Source organism: Aquarana catesbeiana, linkage group LG06, assembly GCF_042186555.1.
Source record: "Aquarana catesbeiana isolate 2022-GZ linkage group LG06, ASM4218655v1, whole genome shotgun sequence".
Taxonomy (NCBI): domain Eukaryota; kingdom Metazoa; phylum Chordata; class Amphibia; order Anura; family Ranidae; genus Aquarana; species Aquarana catesbeiana.
In genome coordinates, this window is record NC_133329.1 from 38,562,147 (window position 1) to 38,574,183 (window position 12,037).

Below are 12,037 nucleotides of genomic sequence, written 5' to 3' on the forward strand. Positions count from 1 at the left end.
AGTACAGGGCGGACACTATATGATAGGGGACTGTATTTGATAAGACACCGGAAAGGACTTTCTCCCTGAAATGTGTAGCCATGACCCCTTGCATAGTGACGTCATCATCACATACTCCCAGAGCTGAGCCGCTCCTAACTGAGTTGGATGTCTCCCGGAAGCTGCTGTTGAGCCAACTATAAAAGCTTGCATTCCACCTTGCAGCCTTGACATCGCTCCTTCTCCTCCAACCAGCAGCTTCCTGGCTGAACTACGCATTCTCCAGCCACTTGCCTGCCAATCCTCTGCACCTTTGAACAGCCGCTGGCCTGTCGATCTCTTCATGTCTGAGCCGCTCCACAGATGACTTCATTCCCTACATCGGAGACATACTGACTTAACCTGTCATGCAGTGAGTGCATAGATTTATTTTGTTTTTGTTTTTTTTTCTGTTAATAAAACAGTTTACACTTAGATGGAGGCACCCTCTCTTGCTTTTTTTTTTTATATGTGCATTAGGTATATTTGGGTTAGAAAAAAAGCCAAGGGAAACTCCAAGCTCACTTACAGACCAGCCCGCGGACAATCAAATTGACCTGTCTAACTGTATGCGTTAAAAACAGGGGTTTAGTCTTCACATATTTGCAAATACATGCATAAGCTACAGAGCCTCGCCATGGCACCCTGGTATCTGTAGTCCCATCACTAGCTTATGAGTGACTCCACAATGGAAGCACATGCATTCTCATGGATAGATGGAGGGCAGTATGTTTTTAACGCATACTGTTAGACAGGTCAATTTGGTTGTCCGCGGGGCTGGTCAGTAAGTGAGCTTGGATTTTCCCTTGGATTTATCCTTGGCTTTTTTTCTAACATATGTTGCCTTCCAATGCTGCTTGCGGCAATGGCCGGTAATAGGTGGGGGCAGTGGCTTCCTTTTTTATATTATAAAGTATCTCACAAAAGTGAGTACACCCCTCACATTTTTGTAAATATTTTATTCTATCTTTTCATGTGACAACACTGAAGAAATGACACTTTGCTACAATGTAAAGTACTAAGTGTACAGCTTGTATAACAGTGTAAATTTGCTGTCCCCTCAAAATAACTCAACACACAGCCATTAATGTCTAAACCGCTGGCAACAAAAGTGAGTACACCCCTAAGTGAAAATGTCCAAATTGGGCCCAAAGTGTCAATATTTTGTGTGGCCACCATTATTTTCCAGCACTGCCTTAACCCTCTTGGGCATGGAGTTCACCAGAGCTTCCTAGGTTGCCACTAGGGATGAGCCGAACACCCCCTAGTTCGGTTCGCACCAGAACCTGCGAACGGACCGAAAATTTGCACGAACGTTAGAACCCCATTGACGTCTATGGGACTTGAACGTTCGAAATCAAAAGTGCTCATTTTAAAGGCTAATTTTCCTGGTATTGTCCTAAAAAGGGTTTGGGGACCCGGGTCCTACCCCAGGGGACATGTATCAATGCAAAAAAAACTTTTAAAAACGGCCTTTTTTCGGGAGCAGTGATTTTAACCACTTCCCTACCCGCCTATAGTAATATGACGTCCACAGATGGGATCTCCCATCCTGGGTGGACATCATATGACGGCCTCGGGTTCCCGGCCGCCTAGGGGGCGCGCGCGCACGCCCGCCACATTGCTCAGGACCCCCATTGCGTGTGCCCGGCAGCCGCGATGTCTGCCGGGCACCCACGACTGCCCGTTAACCGGGCCAGACCGTGGATCTGTGTGTGTAAACATAGAGATCCACGTCCTGTCAGCTCAGAGGAGAGCAATCTGTGTTCCCAGAACGGAGGAACACTGATCGGTCTCCTCCCCTTGTGTGTTCCCTCCCCATACAGTTAGAAGCATTCCCTAGGAAACATATTTAACCCCTCCCCGCCCCCTAGTGGTTAACTCCTTCACTGCCTGTCACATTTACACAGTAATCAATGCAATTTTATAGCATTGATCGCTGTATAAATGTGAATGGTCCCAAAAATGTGTCAAAAGTGTCCGATGTGTCCGCCATAATGTCGCAGTCATGAAAAAAAATCGCGATCGCCGATATTATTAGTAAAAAAAAATAAATAAATATATTTTTTTTAAAAATGCCATAAATCTATCCCGTATTTTATAGACGCTATAACTTTTGCGCAAACCAAGCAATATACGCTTATTGCGATTTTTTTTACCAAAAATATGTAGAAGAATACATATCGGCCTAAACTGAGGAAAAAATTTTTTTTTTTTTTTTAAATTGGGATATTTATTATAGCAAAAAGTAAAAAATATTGTGTTTTTTTCAAAATTGTCGCTATTCTTTTTTTTATAGCGCAAAAAATAAAAACCGCAGAGGTGATCAAATACCACCAAAAGAAAGCCCTATTTGTGGGGAAAAAAATAACGTCAATTTTGTTTGGGTACAACGTCGCACGACCGCGCAATTGTCGTTTAAAGTGCGACAGCGCTGAAAACTAAAAATTGGTCTGGGAAGGAAGGGGGTGAAAAGGCCCGGTATTGAACCGGTTAATGATGCTTAACCACCTCAATACTGGGCACTTTCGCCCCCTTCCTTCCCAGACCAATTTTCTGCTTTCAGCGCTCTTGCACTTTTAATGACAATTACTCAGTCATGCTACGCTGTACCCAAATGAAATTTTTATCATTTTGTTCACACAAATAGAGCTTTCTTTTGGTGGTATTTATTCACGACTCCATTATTTTTTTTTGCGATATAAGCGCAAAAATAGTGGAAATTTGGAAAAAAAACAATATTTTCTTTTTTCTGTTTAAAAGAAATCCAGTAAAATCGAATTTTGTCATAAATTTAAGCCAAAATGTATTCTGCTACATGTTTTTGATAAAAAAATCCTGTTAAGTGTATAATGATTGGTTTGTGTGATCACGGACATATGTACGCAAATGATCATGTACAGATGTGTGCAGGTGATCACGTACATATGTGTGCAGATTACCATTGGGACATGTGATTTTAGTGGGACATATGTGGGGGATAGCTTTTTTTATTATTTGGGGACATGTGTTTTGGGAACATGTGTGTTTTACATTATGTGGGGACATATGTGTGTTTTACATTATGTGGGGACATGTGTGTGTTTTACATGTATGTATTTACATGTGTGTTGACACTAGGTTGGTGATCAGTGAGTAAAAAGCTGTAAAAAACAGCTCATACTCACTGATCATCAGCCGGCTGCAGCGATCCCCTCTCCTCTCCTCCTCAGCGACAACTTCCGTGTGAGGAGAGGAGAGCTGATCGCCTAGCAACCGGCTGTGTTTGGACACGGCCGTCATGTGATCAGGAGGGCCAATCACAGAGCCCTCCTGCCGATCCGAGATGCGCCGTGTCCGGATGACATGAGCGCATCGGGATCGCGCCGCTGCGCGGGCACGCACACGCGATCCCGCTCCTTCTGAGGGACGTTCCTGAACGTCCACTCAGAAGGAGAGAGCGCCCACCCGGCCGTTTATGTACATTGGCCGGGTGGGAAGTAGTTAAAGTAAAAAAAAAAAAGTGAAATATTCCTTTAAATATCGTACCTGGGGGGTGTCTGAAGTATGCCTGTAAAGTGGCGCGTGTTTCCCGTGCTTAGAACAGTCCCTGCACAAAACGTAATTTTTAAAGGAAAAAAAGTCATTTAAAACTGCTTACGGGTTTAATGTAATGTCGGGTCCTGGCAGTATGGATAAAAATCAGTGAGACAAATGGCATGGGTACCCCCCAGTCCATTACCAGGCCCTTTGGGTCTTGTATGGATATTAAGGGGAACCCCGCACCCAAATTAAAAAAAGGAAAGGTGTGGGGCCACCAGGCCCTATATACTCTGAACAGCAGTATACAGGCGGTGCAAACAAGACAGGGATGGTAGGTTTGTTAAGTAGAATCTGTTTGTAATTTTGAACGGGTACATTTTTAACATGTTTAGCTCCAGCCATCACCCCTGTGACATTTGTTTTGCTGTCTGTCCTCCTCTTCAGAAGATTTCACCTCACTTTTTGTCCCAATGACAAATGTTTTTTGAAAATTTGGGTTTTTTTGTGGAACAAGGATTGGAAAGCATCAGTGGAAAGGAGAAATGTTTTTCCCATATTAACTCTTACAGGAGAGAATTTCCCTTCCTAGGGGTAGATTTCATCTCACTTCCTGTTGTCTCCTTCCGTTTGCAAGTAGGAGTCGTTTGTAAGTTAGATGTTTGAAAGTAGGGGCCTGCCCTATATACTCAGCAGAAATTTGGGCCTTAGGTGTTGTTGTGGCCACAACACTGTAAGCCCTCACAAGGCCCTGCTGTGAAATATTAGATCAAGAATTGTAATTACATGCCCCTGTTGAACAAGGGCAGAAAAATTGGGCCTTTGGTGGTGGTGGTGCTGGTGCCACAACACTGTAAGTCCTCACTCGCTCTTGGTGGGTGCAGAAATGGGCCCTGCTGTGAAATATTAGATCAAGAATTGTAATTACATGCCCCTGTTGAACAAGGGCAGAAAAATTGGGCCTTAGGCACTGGTGCTGGTGCCACAACACTGCAACCCCTCACAGACACTCTAGTTGGAACGCAGGAACGAGCCCTGCTGCAAAGTATTGCATCAAAAATTGTAATTACACGCCCCTGTTAAACAAGGGCTGAAAAATTGGGCCTTAGGCACTGGTGCTGGTGCCACAACACTGCAACCCCTCACAGATACTTTAGTTGTAACGCAGAAACGAGCCCTGCTGCAAGGTATTGCATCAAGAATTGTAATTACACGCCCCTGTTAAACAGGGGCTAAAAAATTGGGCCTTAGGCACTGGTGGTGGCGCCCAGAACCAAAAATGTTCTTACAAGCTATCAGCGTGATGATTGAGGAGGAAGAGGATAATTACTCAGGGATAGTCTCTCAGCATCAGCATAGGCAGTCTTTGAAGGGATCTGAGATTTAAAAAAAAAATATTCAGTTACATCAGCATCAGGTGCTTGGTAGCTGGTGATGATCCAAGACTGATTCATTTTTATGAAGGTCAGTCGATCGACCGAGTCGGTGGACAGACGCACCCTGTGATCGGTTACAAAGCCTCCAGCAGCACTGAATGTGAGTTCCGAAAGAACGCTGGATGCAGGACAGGCCAGTAGCTCAATTGCATACTGTGCAAGCTCTGGCCAGTGATCCATCCTCCAGACCCAGTATCCCAGAGGATTTTCGGTGGGAAAGGTGTCCAAGTCAGATCTTGCCCCTAGGTTTTCCTGCACCATGTAAAACAGACGCTGGCGATGGTTGCTGGAACCGATCATACCCTGGGGCTGCGGACCAAAAAATTGTCCAAATGCATCGGTCAGACGGCCACCTTCTCCACCGCTCCTTCTTTGACTGACCGAAGCCTCAGCAATACGTTGTCCAGAAACAGGAGTTTGTAACCTCCCAGACTCAGGGAACGCATTGCACAGACCTTTCTGCAAGGCCTCCCGAAGATGTTTCATCCTCTGCTCCCTCTGCGATGGCAAGATAAGGTCCGCAACCTTACCCTTGTAACGTGGATCAAGGAGGGTTGCCAGCCAGTATTGGTCCTTCTCCTTGATACCACGAATACGAGGATCCTTACGCAGGCTTTGCAGGATCAGGGAGGCCATGCAGCGTAGGTTTGCTGAGGCATTCGGTCCAGAGTCCTCTGGGTCACTAAGGATGACATGGTCTGCAGCCACCTCCTCCCAGCCACGTACAAGTCCATGTGTTTCTTGGGACTGATCCCTTAAAGACTGCTGCTGATGCTGAGTGCCAGGCTCCACCTCCATACTGACACAAACTTCCTCCTCCTCCTCCTCCTCCTCCTCTTCCTGTGTGATCGGCGGGCACGCAGGAACACTGTCTGGATAAAGGGGGCCTTGAGAGCTAAGGAAGTCCTCCTCTTCCTGCCTCTGTTCTGCCTCAAGTGCCCTGTCCATTATTCCAAACCAAGCTCTCCCGACCCTGTCCTGGTGCTATAGTCGCACAGGTACTCATTGATGGCCCTCTGCTGTGTGTGCAGCCGCTGCAGCATGGCCAATGTTGAGTTCCACCTGGTGGGCATGTCATAGATTAGGCGGTTCTTGGGCAGGTTAAACTCCTTTTTGGAGGTCCGCCAGCCGAGCACTGGCATTATATGACCGGCGGAAATGCACACAGACTTTCCTGGCCTGCCTCAGGACATCCTGTAAGCCCGGGTAACCTGCCCAAGAACCGCTGCACCACAAAGTTAAGGACGTGAGCCAAACAAGGCACATGGGTCATTTGTCCCTGTTGGAGGGCAGAGAGGAGGTTGGTGCCATTGTCGCAAACCACCATTCCTGCCTTAAGTTGCCGTGGCGTCAACCACCTCTGAACCTGCCCCTACAGAGCTGACAGAACCTCTGCCCCAGTGTGGCTCCTGTCCCCCAAGCACACCAGCTCAAGCACCGCATGGCATCTTTTGGCCTGCGTACTTGCGTAGCCCCTTGAACGGCTACAGAGCACCGCTGGTTCCAAGGACAAAGCACAGGAAGAGGCCATGGAGGAAGAAGAAGAGGAGGGGGTGGAGGAGAGAGGTGTGTCACAATCATTAGCATTTTGGAGGCGTGGTGGAGGAACAACCTCCAACACTACTGCACCCTGTCCTGCATCCTTCCCAGCTGCCAGCAGAGTCACCCAATGCGCCATGAAACTTAGGTAACATCCCTGTCCATGCCTGCTGGACCATGAGTCAGCGGTAATATGCACCTTACCGCTGACCGCCCTGTCCAGCGAGGCATGGACATTGCCTTCCACATGCCGGTAGAGAGCCGGAATCGCCTTCCGTGAGAAAAAGTGGCATTTGGGTACCTGCCACTGAGGAACCGCACATTCCACAAACTCACGGAAGGGGGCAGAGTCTACCAACTGAAAAGGCAGCAGTTGAAGTGCTAGCAATTTTGCCAAGCTAGCATTCAACCGCTGGGCATGTGGATGACTGGGAGCAAACTTCTTTCGGCGGTGCAGCAGCTGGGGCAGGGAAATTTGCCTGGTACAATCTGACGTTGGTGTACCAAAAGCAGATTGCCCACAAGTACTTGGCTGTGACACACCTAATTCTACACCTTCATTCCTCTCAGTGCAGGTCTCAGAGAGGACTGAAGGTATAGTGGGGTTGGCGATCTCAGCTGATGAGGAGCAAGGAGAGGTCCTCTTTGTGCTTTGGTGTGGGTCTTTTAGATACGCTTGCCAACGAACTGCATGGCAGGTCAACATATGTCTGGTCAAGCATGTGGTACCCAAGCGGGAGATGTTTTGGAAAAGCGAGATATGCTTGAGACATATGTTGCAAATAGCAGCGGTGCGATCTGATGCACTCGTCTCAAAAAAGGCCCGCACCAAAGAACTTTTTGAATAACGCGCAGAGACTGCAGCGCCCTGCACATGTGGAGCTTTGGGGTGTGATGCAGTCAATGTGCTGCCCTTAGGCTGGCCCCTGGAGGGCATCCTGCCTCGTTGGTGATGTGCCGCCTCCTCCTCCTCCTCCTCCTCCTCTCTCCTATCAGGCACCCACGTTGAGTCAGTGACCTCATCATCCCCTCCCTCCTCATCACTGGAGCAAACCTGGCAGTATGCTGCAGCAGGGGGAGCATGACTGCCAGATTGCTGTCCTTCTTGGGCACCCCCTCTGTCCGTGCTCATGTTACTGCCTTCATCGAGCTCAGTATCATCATCAGAGCCTTCCAAATACTGGGCATCCTCCTGGAACATGTACCCAACACTGTGGTCAAACAGTTCGAGGGACTCCTCAGGTGGACATGGTGGGGCTAGGGAAGGAGTCACTGATGACATTGAGCCGAGGGAAGAGGCCGCTGCTTTGCCAGACAAAGTACCCTGGGAATGGGTGAGAGAGGATGAGGAGGATGAGGACGGCTTGGTCATCCACTCGACCAAGTCTTCCGCATGTTGCGGCTCAACGCGGCCAGCTGCCGAAAAAAAGGCCAAGCGTGTCCCACGGCCACGTGCTGATGAGGATGCACCGTCTCCACGACCAGCACTAGACACAGAGCCTGCTTGCCCTCTCTTATTGGCTTGTGACTGTCTGCCTCTCCTTCTTAGCTTTCAAGACATACTAATGGCCTGTAGCTGCACTAAGCTGGGATATATATATATATATATATGTACTGATACTGCAGCTAGCAAAATCAACTGCCTGCCTGTAGTATGAGAACACCACCAACCTTCTACAGGTAGCTTTAGCTAACACTGTGCAGAGCTCGCAAAAAACTAACTTGTAGGTTTAGCTGAACACTGTGAGGAGGACGCACCACACTAACTTGTAGTTTTAGCTGAACACTGTGAGCAGGACGCACCACACTAACTTGTAGTTTTAGCTGAACACTGTGAGCAGGACACACTCCACTAACTTGTAGGTTTAGCTGAACACTGTGAGCAGGACGCACCGCACTAACTTGTAGTTTTAGCTGAACACTGTAAGCAGGACGCACTGCACTAACTTGTAGTTTTAGCTGAACACTGTGAGCAGGACGCACTGCACTAACTTGTAGCTTTAGATGAACACTGTGCAGAGGTCTCACTACACTAACTTGTAGTTTTAGCTGAACACTGTGAGCAGGACACACCGCACTAACTTGTAGTTTTAGCTAAACACTGTGAGCAGGACGCACTGCACTAACTTGTAGTTCTAGCTGAACACTGTGAGCAGGACGCACCCCACTAACTTGTAGTTTTAGCTGAACACTGTGAGCAGGACGCACCGCACTAACTTGTAGTTTTAGCTGAACACAGTGAGCAGGACGCACCGCACTAACTTGTAGTTTTAGCTGAACACTGTGAGCAGGACGCACCGCACTAACTTGTAGTTTTAGCTGAACACTGTGAGCAGGACGCACCCCACTAACTTGTAGTTTTAGCTGAACACTGTGAGCAGGACGCACCCCACTAACTTGTAGTTTTAGCTGAACACAGTGAGCAGGACGCACCGCACTAACTTGTAGTTTTAGCTGAACACTGTGAGCAGGACGCACCCCACTAACTTGTAGTTTTAGCTGAACACTGGAAGCAGGATGCACCCCACTAACTTGTAGCTTTATATGAACACTGTGCAGAGGTCTCACTACACTAACTTGTAGTTTTAGCTGAACACTGTGAGTAGGACGCACCCCACTAACTTGTAGTTTTAGCTGAACACTGTAAGCAGCACGCACCGCACTAACTTGTAGTTTTAGCTGAACACTGTGAGCAGGACGCACCGCACTAACTTGTAGTTTTAGCTGAACACTGTGAGCAGGACGCACCCCACTAACTTGTAGTTTTAGCTGAACACTGTGAGCAGGACGCACCGCACTAACTTGTAGTTTTAGCTGAACACTGTGAGCAGGACGCACTGCACTAACTGTAAATAGTCTAGCTGCCTGACTGTGGTACAAATAGGATCAAAAGAACACCAGCAATTTTCTTCAGGTAGCTGTAAATACTGTAACAAGACAAGCCTGCCTGTCAGTAAGAAGATAACAGGAATGGATCTAGCTAAACTGAATACAGTGTATATATATATATATATATATGCAACACCTGGGATGCATATATATACACAATACACTGTAAGTGCAGCTAACTCACTGATTGTCCTGCCTAATCTAGCTAACTCAAATGAAATGACACTGTCTCTCTGTCTATCTATCTCTCTTTCAACGCCGGAACACACTACACAGGGCTGCCGTGCAGGCGGCCTTATATAGTGTGGGGCGTGTTCTAAACCCCCTGAGCCATAATTGGCCAAAGCCACCCTAGCTTTGGCCAATTACAGCTCTCTCTACTGACGGCGCTGTGATTGGCCAAGCATGCGGGTCATAGTGCATGCTTGGCCAATCATCAGCCAGCAATGCACTGCGATGCCGCAGCGAATTATGGGCCGTGACGCGCCACGCGAATTTGGCGCGAACGGCCCATATCGTTCGCAATTCGGCGAACGGGCGAACAGACGATGTTCGAGTCGAACATGGGTTCGACTCGAACACGAAGCTCATCCCTTGCCATGACCTAACATAATTAAACACAATAATGGGGGGGAGAAGGGACGCAACGTATATGGAGATATAATTACATTATCCCGACGCCATTTTACCCCCAAGTCTCTCGTTCTCTTCTGGGCCATAGTCTTTGGGTAGGAGGCCAGCCCACAGCCCCCTCCAAAACACACAGTGACAGTGGGTTCTGTCACGTTTCTCCCCATTTAAAAACTGACTAACCAGGTCCCTGACCCTCAACTGGTCTGGACCTGCCTTAGTCACAAACTTCCACCCCAGGCAAACAGCGAAAGGAACAGTACGACTCTGGCGCTGGGGAGAAAAATCACACATACGGTCTCCCGTGAATAAAAACAGCCGCTGCAACTAGCTGTCTGCACTCCCGTGATCCGGGGCTGGGTTGCAGGTATTGGGGGAGGTAAATAATCCTCTGTCCCAATGCCAGCGCTTCAGCTGGTAGGGAATGTAGGCTGGAAGTGCTAAGCTGTTGGGGAGGAAAATGTACTTGCCTTCTTCCGGTGTAGTTACCAGCCACTGGGGAGGTATCTTGCGGGGACTATCTCCCGGACTCCCTGTCTTTTTTTCTGATGCTGGGCAGAGACCAACAGCCCTCTGCCCCATAGCCAGCACTTCTGCTGGGGGGACGGGTACAAAGGTTCAAAGAGTTCAGCTGCTGGAGAGGTGGAAGGGTTTTCTCCTCTCCCGGTTCTGTGACCAGCCACTGGGGCGACTTCTGACAGGGGCTGTCTACCAAACCCTCCAAAAACATACTGAGGGCTGATCCCCGCTAAGCAGGTGGATGACAGGTCCTTCTCCACTCACTGTGCAGATCAGACATGGACCCAGTCCCACTCTCCTCTATGGGGAAATCGGATGAAAACGGACCGCCTGTCCATTTTCATTCGATCATAATCGATCCACCAGACGAATGAAAAATAGGACCACCATCCGTCTGGATTTTACAGACAGGATCGGATCAGATAGCGGCAGATGTCAGCTGACATGTCACCGCTGACATCCGCCGCTCCATAGGGGAGGTCCGACAAGAAAAAACCGACAAGCACACCTGATCGGAGAGCTCATGTGAAAGGGGCCTTAGGGACCTTGTAGCATGCCTACTGTGACAAGGAGAGACTAGAAGTGAGTACCGACACACCTGAGAGCCTGAGCTAGCTTGTGAGATAGCACAAAAGCAACTTAACAACTTGACCTCGGGAAGGTTTACCCACCTCGGGAAGGTTTACCCTCCTTTATGACCAGGCCGTTTTTTGCTAAACACACTGAGTTACTTTAACTGACAATTGCGCGGCCGTGCGATGATGTACCCAAATAAAATTGATGTCCCTTTTCCCCACAAATAAAGCTTTCTTTTGGTGGTATTTGATCGCCTCTGCGTTTTTATTTTTTGCACTATAAACAAAAAAAGAGCGACAATCTTGAAAAAAAAAGCAACATCTTTTACTTTCTGCTATTAAACATATCCATATTTTTGGAAAAAAAATCCCGATAATGCCCCGTACACACGGTTGGATTTTCCGATGGAGCTTGTTGTCAGAAATTCCGACCATGTGTAGGCTCTATCAGACATTTTCCATCAGAAATTCCATCACACAAAATTTGAGATCAACAAAAAATACGTTGTAAATTCCGATCGTGTGTACACAATTCCTACACACAAAGTTCCACACATGCTCGGAATCAAGCAGAAGAGCCGCACTGCCTATTAAACTTCATTTTTCTCAGCTCGTCATACGTGTTGTACTTCACCGCGTTCTTGACATTCGGAATTTCCGACAAGATTTGTGTGACCGTGTGTATGCAAGACAAGTTTCAGCCAACATCCGTCTGAAAAAAATCCATGGATTTTGTTGTAGGAATGTCCGATCGTGTGTACAGGGCATAAGTGTATATTGATTGGTTTGAGTTAGAGCCATTTCACACTGCGCCGCCTAGGGCGTCAGCGGTAAAGGGGTGCTATCTTTAGCGCCGCTTTACCATCGTTTTAGCGGCGCTATTTACCCGCTAGCGGGGCAGTTTTAACCCCC

At 47.9% G+C, this 12,037-nt stretch overlaps 1 protein-coding gene across 1 annotated transcript in view; it reads left to right on the forward strand.

The window, feature by feature from the left end:
- Positions 1-12,037, forward strand: part of LOC141148321 (interferon-induced very large GTPase 1-like) — a 39,431-nt gene that overhangs the window by 15,090 nt on the left and 12,304 nt on the right. The gene's annotated exons all lie outside the window — the stretch shown is intronic.